This window comes from Anomaloglossus baeobatrachus, chromosome 4 (genome assembly GCF_048569485.1).
Source record: "Anomaloglossus baeobatrachus isolate aAnoBae1 chromosome 4, aAnoBae1.hap1, whole genome shotgun sequence".
Classification (NCBI taxonomy): Eukaryota; Metazoa; Chordata; class Amphibia; order Anura; family Aromobatidae; genus Anomaloglossus; species Anomaloglossus baeobatrachus.
Genome location: NC_134356.1, coordinates 185,783,309 through 185,796,434, shown reverse-complemented (window position 1 = coordinate 185,796,434; position 13,126 = coordinate 185,783,309).

Below are 13,126 nucleotides of genomic sequence, written 5' to 3'. Positions count from 1 at the left end.
ACAAAATGTAGAGGACAATGTGAAGAGGGTTCCAGTATGGAAAGCAGAGGGCAATGTAGAGGGCATGTGCCATTAGAGGGACAGTGTGTGTGTCATATTTTGTGCAGGGAACATAGTGAGGGGCAATTATTTATTCAGGGGCCAAGTGTAGGGCAGATATTTTTATTCAGGAACATGGTAATCATTCTGCTATTTGTAAGAAGACCAGAGAAGATGGAAGTCTGCAGAGACACGCTGTGGCTGTGAAAAGTCATCATAGCATCTTAACAAGAAGAAAAGAAAAAGACGACTGTGATCAGAGACAATGTCATCTATAAGGTACCTGGATGGAAATGATATTTGTGATGATGACTAATTCTCATCAGTACTGTGGTGTTTTGTGGTAATTATTCTAATTTTCTGAGATAATGATGTGACGCCCTCGTGACGCCAGGTGTCACACATCAAGTAGACCCCCACATTACACCTTCCCTCAAAGGGTTACACCAAGCCGACAAAACCCTAATCACCCCCACCCCAGGGTAGGAAAGGCACACCAGTGGGCGGGACCAGGTGGAAGGAAAACACCCACCTAAGGGTCTAGAGAACCCGGGGCGGGAAAAGTTCAGTTCAGTTCAGTTGAGTTGAGTGGTGTTGAGTTCAGCTCAGTGGAGGAGGTAAGCAACCCACGCCCCTATGTTCCACCGGAACCGGCCCAACCGACTGAGGAACTCTGTCTGCCCCCGTCCGCCACGTCGCCTCCCTCGCCATCCGCACTTGTAGCTAGTGCCCTGATCGGTCAGCTGCCCCAAGCTATGGCAGCGGAACCCGTTGCGTCTACCTGCGAGGACCCGGCAACGGGGACCTCAGGCCACGAGCACGCCACCGCTCCGGCACCCGTACCAGCCCCGTGCCAGACCAAAGCCCGGAAGACATCCACTCCGGCCCCAAGCCAGGCCGCGCCTAAGATGATGTCACCCCCGAGAGTTGGCCGCACGTATGACGACACCGGCCCCGGCAGACCGCCCGGCCGCATCAGAGGCAGAGCCAACCCGGAAGACAGCTGCGGCAGCGACCCAGACTGCCGACCCGTACCCGGTCCCGGCTGTGGGGCAGCTGGGATGTGCCTGCAGGAGAGTGGAGCAGGCTAATTTGGAGCAGAGCCCTTGGCCAAGAATGGAGCCGCTTGTAGCCGGCAGTGAGGTCGTCTGCGTGAGCCGAGCTCCCGAGCAGGGGGAGGAGCCTGAAGACCGCTCTCCGTACTGGGAGCGGCAGCAGAGGCAGCTCAAGAAGGAGATGGATGCCCGGGAGAAAAAAAAGGCAGAGGTGTTGTCCCGGACATATCAGGAGAAGGACCACCTCCGGCAAGCCACCTTCCGGGTGCGGGGACCGACTTACCGTGGGCAGGTCCGCCATTTTAACCCCCAAAAGGGGTGGGGGTTCATTTATCAGCCGGGCATGGATGCAGAGACCTTCGTGTCCCGGAGGGATGTGGCCCCTCACCTGCCCACAGGGCACCCGGATCGAGACCTGGAGCCCGGAGATATGGTCTCATACACCCGACACTGTGGAGAGAGGGGATGGTTCGCCCTAGACATGAAGAAGTGGGTGAAGATTGACGGGCAGCTGTGCCTCCACTCCCCTCCACCATCTCCAGTTGCAGAGAGAGAGTAAGGTAGCGGTTTCCCGGCTACCACAGTTGTTGTTTCTCCCTGTTGCAAAATGCTACAGTTTTAAAATGGACCAAGGCTGAGAACTGGCAGGCCAACCCAAAAACTTTTGGGCCTTGTAAATACCCAAACCACTTTCTTGTTATGCACTGGCACAGTCTCTGGAGAGGCTGATTGGAGGAAGGGCCTGCGGTGGAGTAAGCCGAGGCCCAGTCACTACCAAAACCGGTGACTAACCTCCAGGTCGGGGTCCTCGGACTATGGGGCCCTTGACAAAGGACTGCCGGGTAAGGAACTTTTTACCCTGCCCGTGAGGGCGTCACCTGGAAATGTTTTGGACTTGGGAAAGGGGTGCCCACCAGTTTTAGCGGTGGCACCAGGGAACAGGTTTTCTTGGGTGGCGGGTGCAATGGGAAAGTGGTCCGGTTGTTGAAACGTTTAAGAAATGTGCCTTCCGAAAGGGAAGAAATGTTTTAATATTCTATATGTTTTTATATGTTATCCCCTTTTTCCCGTTTGCAGTTGCAGAAAAAATAAATGTCAGTGGTCGGACAGCCCGTGGACGGTCTGTATTAAACCAAGGGGGAATGTGGCGCCCTGGCGCCGCCAGGTGTCAAACACCAAGTAGACCCCCACATTACACCTTCCCTCACAGAATTACACCAAGCCGACAAAACCCTAGTCACACCCCCCCCATGGTAGGAAAGGCACATTAGTGGGCGGGACCAGGTGGAAGTAAAACGCCCACCTAGGGGTCTAGAGAGCCCAGGGCGGGAAAAGTTGAGTTCAGTTCAGTTCAGTTGAGTTGAGTGGTGTTGAGTTCAGCTCAGTACAGGAGAGGAGAAAGTGAAGTGGAGTTGAAGTGGAAGCCAGAGAGGAAAGGCATCGGGGTTGGAGCCCCGGCGTGCTGGCTAGGTGGCAGATGATGGTCCGTGTCTGTCAGGAGACAGGAAGAAGGCTTACGGAGATCCGAGGTGGACTGGGACAGGGTAGGAGCCCGCCGGTACAGACACCGGAGAACCGACCCGTAAACCGTGCACAGAGGGGGTACCTGGTCCCTGAAGCAAGGACCGGAACCACCGGCTTTGTTAATTCACCAGTAGAGGACAGGATTATAGGTCCTGTCCCACCTAAAGTCCCAAAAGAGCAGACCAGCAGCCCACCGCGGGGGATAGGGCATCCGCCAGGGCCCTTTTAGATCCCACGGGTCAGCGTCTGCGGGCAAGGCTCCCAACCATAGTTCTGGGAGCGGACTCCCGTGTTCTATACCGAGAAGTCCAAAGAGAACTAAAAACCGTGCAGAGGAAAGTGACACAGACCATCACCCCGGGTGAGGGACCAGAATACACCCGGCCACGGCGGCCGGCCACTGGCACCTTTGTTTACCACAGGACTTGTGTGATTTCTTTGACTGTGAGTACACTAACATCCCCTGGCCCAACCGGGCACGCCGGCCCCTGCAGCCACCATCCTCCGCACAGAGACACTGGGCCCCAGGGTATCCATCCCTACCCACGGAGGGGTTAATATCCAGCTGCTATCCCATTGCCCCTGGGTGCTCTCCAACAGCAGCGGTGGTGCTACATTTCACCACACAACGTGGGTGGCGTCACGAAGAGCTTACAGCAATCCCCGTACATATACGTCCCCTTTTATTTGAAGTGTCCGCGCGACCCCCGGGTCCGGAAAATCCCTCAAGCCACACTGCGGATCCGGATCCGAGCAGCCCAACTGCTGGCATGGGGGCGGCACAATGACTTTTTGGTTTTCATTGGCTGTAAGCCATAATCATCAACATTAACAGAAATAAACACTTTTGAAATAGATCACTCTGTTTGTAATGACTCTATATACTCTATATAATATATGCATTTCCCTTTTTGTATTGAATTACTGAAATAAATTAACTTTTTGATGATATTCTATATATATATATTCATCCAAGTAAATGAAAGTCCAGCTCCAGCCTACAAGCCACCTAGGTAAGATTCACCCGGTAAACAAAGCCTTGCACAGACATCGACAGAAGTGCATCCAGCAATGGAAATGCCTATATCCAGCAAAATCCAGCAAAAACTTAGAAACACCGGTGCTGTAATAAAACATCTTCTTTATTTGTGATATCCATAAAAAGTAAACATGACCCACAAGGCTCAGGAACAACAAAGTATGGTTAGCAGGAGATATCGCAGATGGGACTACGCGTTTCAGCGGCCTTGTCCACCTTCCTGATGATCCTAACCATAAGTATAACCATGAGGTTAAGATCATGAGGAAGGCGGACAAGGCCCCGAAACGCGTAGTCCCATCTGCGATATCTCCTGCTAACCATACTTGCTGTTCATTAGCCTTGTGGGTTGTGTTTACTTTTTATGGATATCACAAATAAAGATGTTTTATTACAGCTCCGGTGTTTCCAAGTCTTTGCTGGATTTATTTTATAGCTATATATATATATATATATATATATATATATATATATATATAAATATATATATACACGTGGTCAAAATTGTTGTAACCCCTCATTTAGTGAAAGAAAAACCCACAATGGTCACAGAAATAACTTAAATCAGACAGAAATAATAATAAATAAAAAAATCTATGAAAATGAACAAATGAAAGTCAGACATTGCTGCTTTTCTGCTTCCACAGAATTTAAAAAAAAATAAATCTCATGAAATAGGCCTGGACAGAAATGATGGCGCCCTCCTAACTTAACATTTTGTTGTATAACCTTTTAAGGCAATCACTGAAATCAAACGACTCCTGCAACTGTCAATGAGACTTCTGTAACTCTCACAGGTATTTTGGCCACTCCTCAAGAGCAAACTGCTCCAGTTGTGTGGTGTTTGAAGGTTGCCTTTTCCAGACGGCATGTTTCAGCTCTTTCCAAAGATGCTCAATAAGATTTAGGTCAGGGCTCATAAAAGGCCACTTCAGAATGGTCCAATGTTTTCCTCTTAGCCATTCTTGGGTGTTTTTAGCTGTGTGTTTTGGGTCATTATCCTGTTGCAAGACCCATGACCAGCAACTGAGACCAAGCTTTCTGACACTGGGCAGCACATTTCTCTCTTGAATCCCCTGATAGCCTTGACATTTCATTGTACCCTGCACAGATTCAAGACACCCTGTACCAGATGCAGCAAAGCAGCCCCAGAACATAACAGAACCTCCTCCATGTTTCACAGAAGGGACAGTGTTCTTTTCTTGATATGCTTCATTTTTCTATCTGTGAACACAGAGCTGATGTGCCTTGCCAAAAAGTTCCATTTTTGTCTCATTTGTCCATAAGACATTCCCCCAGCAGCTTTATGGCTTGTCAACATGTAGTTTGGCAAATTCTAGTCTGGCTTTTTTATGATTTTTTTTTCAACAATGGTGTCCTCCTTGGTAGTCTCCTATGAAGTCCACTTTGGCTCAAACAATGACGGATGGTGCAATCCGACACTGATGATCCTTGAGCTTGAAGTTCACCTTTAATCTCTTTAGATGTTTTTCTGGGCTCTTTTGTTACCATTCGTGTTATCCGTCTCTTTGATTTGTCATCAATTTTCCTCTGCGGCCACATCCAAGGACGTTGGCTACAGTCCCATGGATCTTAAATTTCTGAATGATATATGCAACTGTAGTCACAGGGACATCAAGCTGTTTGGACATGGTCTTATAATGTTTACCTTTAACATGCTTGTCTATAATTTTCTTTCTAATCTCCTGAGACAACTCTTTCCTTTGCTTCCTCTGGGCCATGTTGAGTGTGGTACACAACATGTCCCCAAACAGCACAGTGAGTATCTGTAGCCCTATATACAGGTCCCCTGACTGATTACAAGAATGTAGACACCTGTGATGCCAATTAGTGGACATACCTTGATTTAACATATCCCCTTTGTCACATTATTTTCAGGGGTCAACATTTCTGTCCAGGCCTATTTCATGAGTTTTATTTTTATTTATTTTTTTAAACATTCTGTGGAAGCAGAAAAGCAATGTCTAACTTTCATTTGCTCATTTTCATAGAATTTTTATTTATTATTACTTTTGTCAGATTCAAGTTATTTCTGTGACCATTGTGGGTTTTTCTTTCATTAAACGAGGGGTGCCAACAATTATATATATTTTACAATATATATTCAACATTACAATAAATATAAAAGTTTATATCATCCCCCTTTTCCAAATTAAAAAATGAATAAATTAATCTCAGCATTCAAAATAAGTATGATCCATGAAAGAATAAATATAATACGTAATATAAAAAAAGAAAGAAAAGAAAAATAAATCAAAACCCTAGAATTGCCGTTTTTCTATTATTAACCCTCTCTAAAAAAGTAAGAAGCAAATAAAATATGAAATGTTAAAAAATTGGAATAAGTAATAAAATAATGAAAACAAACCCTAGTTGTACCGCTTCATTGACAACAACATTAAAGAGTTATGAGTCTCAGAAAATGACAACATAAAATATTTTTTTTTTTTACCAAGTTCTGAATTTTTTTTTTTTCACCTAAAAAAAAAAAAGACTATACAATTGTATATGGAAAATCATAGTGCCAGGACATCTTTATAGCGCAATAAATGTCATAAAAAAGTAACCCAAAAATTAATGTAGGACCTTCATACTTTTTACCATTACAACCCATTTCCTTTATATGCTCAAATGATTGGTGTCTTTCAAACTACCACTTGCTCCACAAAAAATAAACCTGTATACAACTATGCTAACACAAAAAATAAAAGTTATCCACTTGGAAAAAGGGGAAAAAAACAAAAGTGTAAAAACGAAAAAAAAAAATAAATCAGTCCATTCTAGAGAATCCTTTCTTATATAAAGGATCCCTTAATAATAAGCTTAGCTTACAGTGTCCCCTGCAGGCCCCCCAGTAATTAACTGAAAACTGTGGGGGAAAACTGACAAAAAGGAGGGCTTGTTCACACTCTGCGTTTATGCCTCATTTTTTTCCTCACTCATTATTGCAGTGAAAATGCAGCATTTTATAGTACCAGTAAAGTGGATGAGATTTCTCCTTATTTTTCACTGTTTTTAAAGCATTTTTCACACATTCAAATGAATCAGTAAAAAACGCAAGTGAAAACGTATCAAAAACACCCAAAAATGTGTAAAAAACACAAATAAATTCTGATTTTATGCAGCATTTTTTCTCCCAACTCTCTATTTTGCTGCAGAAAACTCTGCTGTAAATATTCAATGTATGTATGCACATAGCCTAATGCTCACTTTCACTGCAGTTTCATAACTCCAAACATTAATCAGGCCTCATTCAGACATCCGGGATTCATGTACATATTATATTTATATTTTCATTGATAAAATACCTACCAATGGGGCTGTTCACATGTCCATGTTTTTTTTGTTTTTTTGTTTTTTTTTTGTTTTTTTGGGGGTTTTTTTGCAAATAGGGTAGTGCACAAAAATTCACTGAGACTTTTTTGCTTTTTACTGGAGTTAGCTCTCAAAGTTACCCATACAAATCAATGGGTCCATAAAAATCACAGACAGCATCTGGGTGCTGTCCGTGATTAACATTGGAATGAATAGCAGAAACTTTGCAGTTTATATATTTTTTAATTTTTTATTTTTCATGAAAATAAAAAAATTTTCGTGAAAAATCACTAATGAAACACTGATAGTAAAAACCAAAACACTGACCAAACACTGATGAAAATCGGATACAAAACACTGATGAAACTCACTGATGAAACATAAGTGAAAAATTTGAGACTTCTGAATGACCCAGGTTGCCCACACAATGCTGTACAGGACACGTTCGCCATAGCGGGACAGTCTATGTAGCTACTCTTCATTCTGTCACAGGAATGAGAATCCTGAATAAGGGATTCTCTCACAATCTCCTAGTAGAGTTTATGAAAAATGTAATTTTTTTTCTAAAACTTGGTAATCCTTTTAATCATAGCATTAAAGGGAATCTGTTATCAGGTTTTTGATACCTAATCTAAGAGTAGCATGATGTAGGCAATGCGATTCTGAATCCAATGATGTATCACTTAGATTAATGGGTGCAGCCGCTAGATTTTGGATTTAGCAATTTAGCAGAGAAAGCTAACCCCGCCCACATCAGGCTCTTTGTAGAGATTGTACATTGACAGTGAGGTGCTAATCAGAGGAGGAGGCGTGTTCGACTGCTGTGCACAAGCCAGTGTAGTCCAAACAATGAGGAGTCCTGCTGCTTATACAAACATTCAAGGAAACCAACAGATTGGACCTTTACAAGATAGGCATCCCTGAATTCTATGTTTTAACCCTTACCGCATGCTGTCGTCAGATTACATGGCAAAAACCTGCTGACAGATTCCCTTTCTCACCTTGGGCAACATGAATAAGAAAATATATCTAAAATGATGCAAAGGGTACTCCCATCTAAATGATCCTATCCTGCCCCATGCATTTGTGCAGATGTGCTTGCTTTCGTTCCTATTTGTCGGACTGGGATATTAGCGTTTATACAGAATTGCCATTTGGTACATTAATCAAGTGCAGAACATCTCCAATTTAATGGACTATAGCTTTTGCCTAGAAAGCCTTTAGTATTATGATGATGTTTTTCTCTATTGCTGCAATAGAAAGATGTGAAGCAGGTGGATTGATGGAGTACAACGTACAACTGTCCGTCCAGTCAATAAATCATTGGTGTCTGGTAGTTCCTACACTACAACTGATGATTAAGATACAGTTCCCACATGATTTATTCAAGCATTCTCCTAGGTATGGGAAAAAAAGAAGGTTGTTTACTTTCATTCATTCAAATGGTCGGTATAGCCTATAGCCTATACCGTATAGGTATCCATAGGCATCAAAGAGTATGTGCACATGACGTCTTTTTCTGTCAGATTTAATCTGGAACATACCTGAAGAAGGGTTATAAAAATGCTTTAAGAGAGGACATAATACAAAGCAATGCCAAAATGTCCATATGTTCCATCTCCTTAGAACTTCTTTTATCTACAGGCTTCGAAAGCCATTGCGCAACTAAGAACCGGATTGTCCATTCTTCTAGCTTTTCAGCTTGGACGCCGCAACTGTGTGAAATACAATATATATATATATATATATATATATATATATATATATATACGGTAGGTACTTAGTTGACACTATTATGATCTAGAGAGCATACAAGCCACTCCACCGCGACAAGGTAGGCTGTGCACTCTGTCTATATATCTTTCCACATGTAGGTGTGAAACAGTCAGGTCCTGGGTCCTGCTTTGCCCTTGTCTTATTTTGAGCCCTGCTGGCTGAACTACTAGAGCTAGGAACCATCCTGATTAGGTACACCTTGTCGTGGTGGGATGGTTTTTATGCTCTTTTGATCAAAATAATTTCAACCAAGTACCCTAAGTTATTTACATATATTATTACTATTAATTTATTCACTTACTACCGACTATTTGTTCATTTTTTTTCTCAGTCTGTGTGTGTTAAATAGCCACAGTGTGAATGTGCACCTACAGATTGTACCAACAAGTGTTCCGGACCATTTCTTCAATTTTTTTTTATATATAAAGTGTAAAAGACACTAGTGGCAGAGCCTCTGCAAAAGACACCCAGAAAGACAACTAAAAGGTGTCTTTAGGTAAAACGCCACCAGCATTTTCCTGAAACGTCTTCTGGTTCAAAAATGATGTGGGTACACCAGACGTCATGTGCGCACACCATGATAGTGGCCCATGAGTCCCAAAGGCCAATCTGACAATTAGGAAAATTGAATATTATAATAGACAAAGCTAAGGTTGGGGCCAATAAAATATGCCAGCATAACCAAGTATGAGTAGATGGCCAGGTCATAGGTTAATATAGCAGTATATTGAAATATGACATGTATGCTCTATGTGCTATAATATGTATATTATGTATATATGTACTTGTTGATAACTGTACATAGAGACAATTCTTGCTGAAAAATACCTAATTCCCAGTCCCAATTTTTGTACACAGATCCCCTACATGTTCGCCCCATGAAAAGTAACCTTTAGGGTATGTGCCCACGATCCGGAGTGCCAGCATTCTGGACCCAGTGTGTTTTCTCTCCCGGAAACGCTAGTGTCCTGGGCAAGAGAATGCAGAGCCCATGCCCACAATCAAGATTCTTGGCGCAGCTAATTTTCGCTGTGTTCTCCTGCTATGAACACTCGCGTCTCCGCAAGTATAAAGTGACATGCTGTGGCTCGGAAACCCTGCCGCAGGTCAGTTTATGGAGCATCTAAAAGAAGCAGAGTGGGCAAGAGATTTCTATAAATCCCATCCTCTGGGCTTCTACTGTACAATTCATTGTTTTGGATGCAGCGAAAACACTCTGCATCTACAATGCTGATAACAGTGATCATGGGCACGTGCCCTAATGGCGCCTTCACACGTCAGTGATTTTTCTCATATGCGAAAAAAACTGTCCGACTTTCAGTTATTTTCATTTGGCGAGTTAGATTCCACACTCAGATTACTATCGGACAAGCCTCCATGCTTTACTGTGGACCACTCAGCTTGAGGGAAACTACACGGACATATGAACAGCCCCCTAGACTATGTTAGGACACGTGACAGCCCCCTAGACTATAGTAGGACACGTGAACAGCCCCCTAGACTATAGTAGGACACGTGAACAGCCCCATACACTATAGTAGGACACGTGAACAGCCCCATGCACTATAGTAGGACACGTGAACAGCCCCATACACTATAGTAGGACATGTGAACAGCCCTATACACTATAGTAGGACATGTGAACAGCCCTATACACTATAGTAGGACATGTGAACAGCCCCATACACTATAGTAGGACACGTGAACAGCCCCATACACTATAGTAGGACACGTGAATAGCCCCATACACTATAGTAGGACACGTGAACAGCCCCATACACTATAGTAGGACATGTGAACAGCCCTATACACTATAGTAGGACATGTGAACAGCCCCATACACTATAGTAGGACATGTGAACAGCCCTATACACTATAGTAGGACATGTGAACAGCCCTATACACTATAGTAGGACATGTGAACAGCCCCATACACTATAGTAGGACATGTGAACAGCCCCATACACTATAGTAGGACATGTGAACAGCCCCATACACTATAGTAGGACATGTGAACAGCCCCATACACTATAGTAGGACATGTGAACAGCCCCATAGACTCCCATGACTATAATAGGTACAAGATTTATCCAAAAAAACACAAATAGAACTCGTACGTGAAAAACTGATGTCTGAATGCGCCCTTAGGCAGTGTTCACATTGACTAGGTGTGTTACCTATTAATGGGGTCTAAAACTGCAGGACTCAAATGTTTTATATTAGTAAATAGAAAACTGGTGACTTTGACATTGTATCTTACTTTCATAAGAACAGACAATGCAAGCTCATATAATAGGTGACAACATTGCATCATTATTTATAAGCCGAGCTCCATGAATAATGCCAACTTTATACATCCCACAAAGCGCAGCATTATAACTGTCCCTTGGTTGCATCCGCAGTGATTCCAGTGTCCTACTTATTGAAGAAGATATCAATATTGTAAATGTTCCCACACCCATGATTACTCCGACATGTGTCGTCATTAATAGAGAACATGGGCCATAAATCCTATCCACACCTGTAGTGCGGGCGGCCCCCATACCATCATCCCATTTCTCATGGCGCGGATCTGGAGCTATGAGGATTGCTTACAAGCAGCCATAAAATACTCTGATCTATAAAGTGGCTGGCAGTGTCCTGTAATGATAGCAGGGGGACTGGGAAATAAAGAACATACTGTAAAAGATTAATATTTTGTATAATAAAACATAGGATTCATCATTCATACACTGTGGGCTAATAGCAGGTCTTTTTGATACACTCAATTACAAGCAAATTGACAACAGACATTTATACTAGCAAGCTTAAAACTCCCCTAATGGAGAGCCTAATGACTAATTGATCAGGTCCCTGAGTGGCCTAGAGGTATGCATGCAATTAGTTTTGGTTTGGTGGAAATTGAGTGCATATAAAGTAAACCTTTATGGGCCTGATTGATGATGTATAGTCATTTTATTTATCTGTGTGGAGACATAGAGAACTACCAAGTGAACTTTGGGGTACAGCCGCAACGTCCTCTAGTAGCCTGGTGAGGGTTTCTTGATTTTATTATAATATTAGTATTATTTTTTATCTTTATTCCTTTTTTTTTTTTTTTTATTTGCGCGTCATTTATTCCTGCAGTCTGTATGTGTAATATACAAGGTATACTGTTATTGATATTTTCATTACAAGTTACACAAATTGGGTAAAGAACACAATTCTAAAATTACATAGGTAGCAGGTGTAAATGAAAATCTACTGTAATACACAATAATTCACTATCATGGATAACACCACAGATGATATATACATATACAAGGAGACTAGCATTTCTATGTTTATATAATCATCACTATGATATATAAATATATAATCATCAATTTGATAGTCTCCTTTTCATGTACTTCCTTTGATGTGGTAATATACCTTCAAACCATTGCCTCTGCTATAAGCAGGTGTTAATAATAAACCTATGCAATATGGTAAGAAGTGATGATTTATACATATAGAAAAAAATTGTAATTTACATGTAGATAGATAATAGAAACTAGATAGATAGATAGATAGATAGAAAGATAGAGGGATAGATAGATAGATAATAGATAGATAGATAGATAGATAGATGATATAGAAATAAATAATACAGGTAGATATTAGAAACTAGATAAATACATAGATAGATAGATAAATAGATACATATATACATAGATGATATAGAAATAAATAATAGAGATAGATATTAGAAACTAGATAGATAGATAGATACATAGATGATATGGAAATATATAATATAAATAAATAGATAGATAGAGAGATAGATCATAATATCACTGTTACATTTTATAGAAATATGTCAGAGAGAGATGGAGAGAAAAACAGAAAGGGAATTAAATAATCTATCTTAATAACAATAAAAAACATAATAGTTGAAAAAAAGATGATAACGTTAACATTTATCTAAAAAAGAATAGTAATCCAAAGGTTTCCACAACAGGAAAGGGAAACAGTTAATACTCTAATTACATTTCCATGAAAAAAAAATATATATATACATACATATGTACATTTATAATTAATTTATAATTTATAATCTTTATATTATATACATGTGCATATTAGATATTCATATTGTATATACATATATATACAAATACTATATATACATGTGCAATCTGTCTATCTATAATATATATATATATATATATTATATATGAAATATAAGTGTACATATATATATACATATATATATATATATATATATATTTCTCTTTTTATATTCAGCTCTATATAGTAGAAGGAGGAGATAATGTAAAATATCTAATATTCATGGAAATGTAATTAACCAGAGACAGAGGGGAGTCCAGCTGGAGTG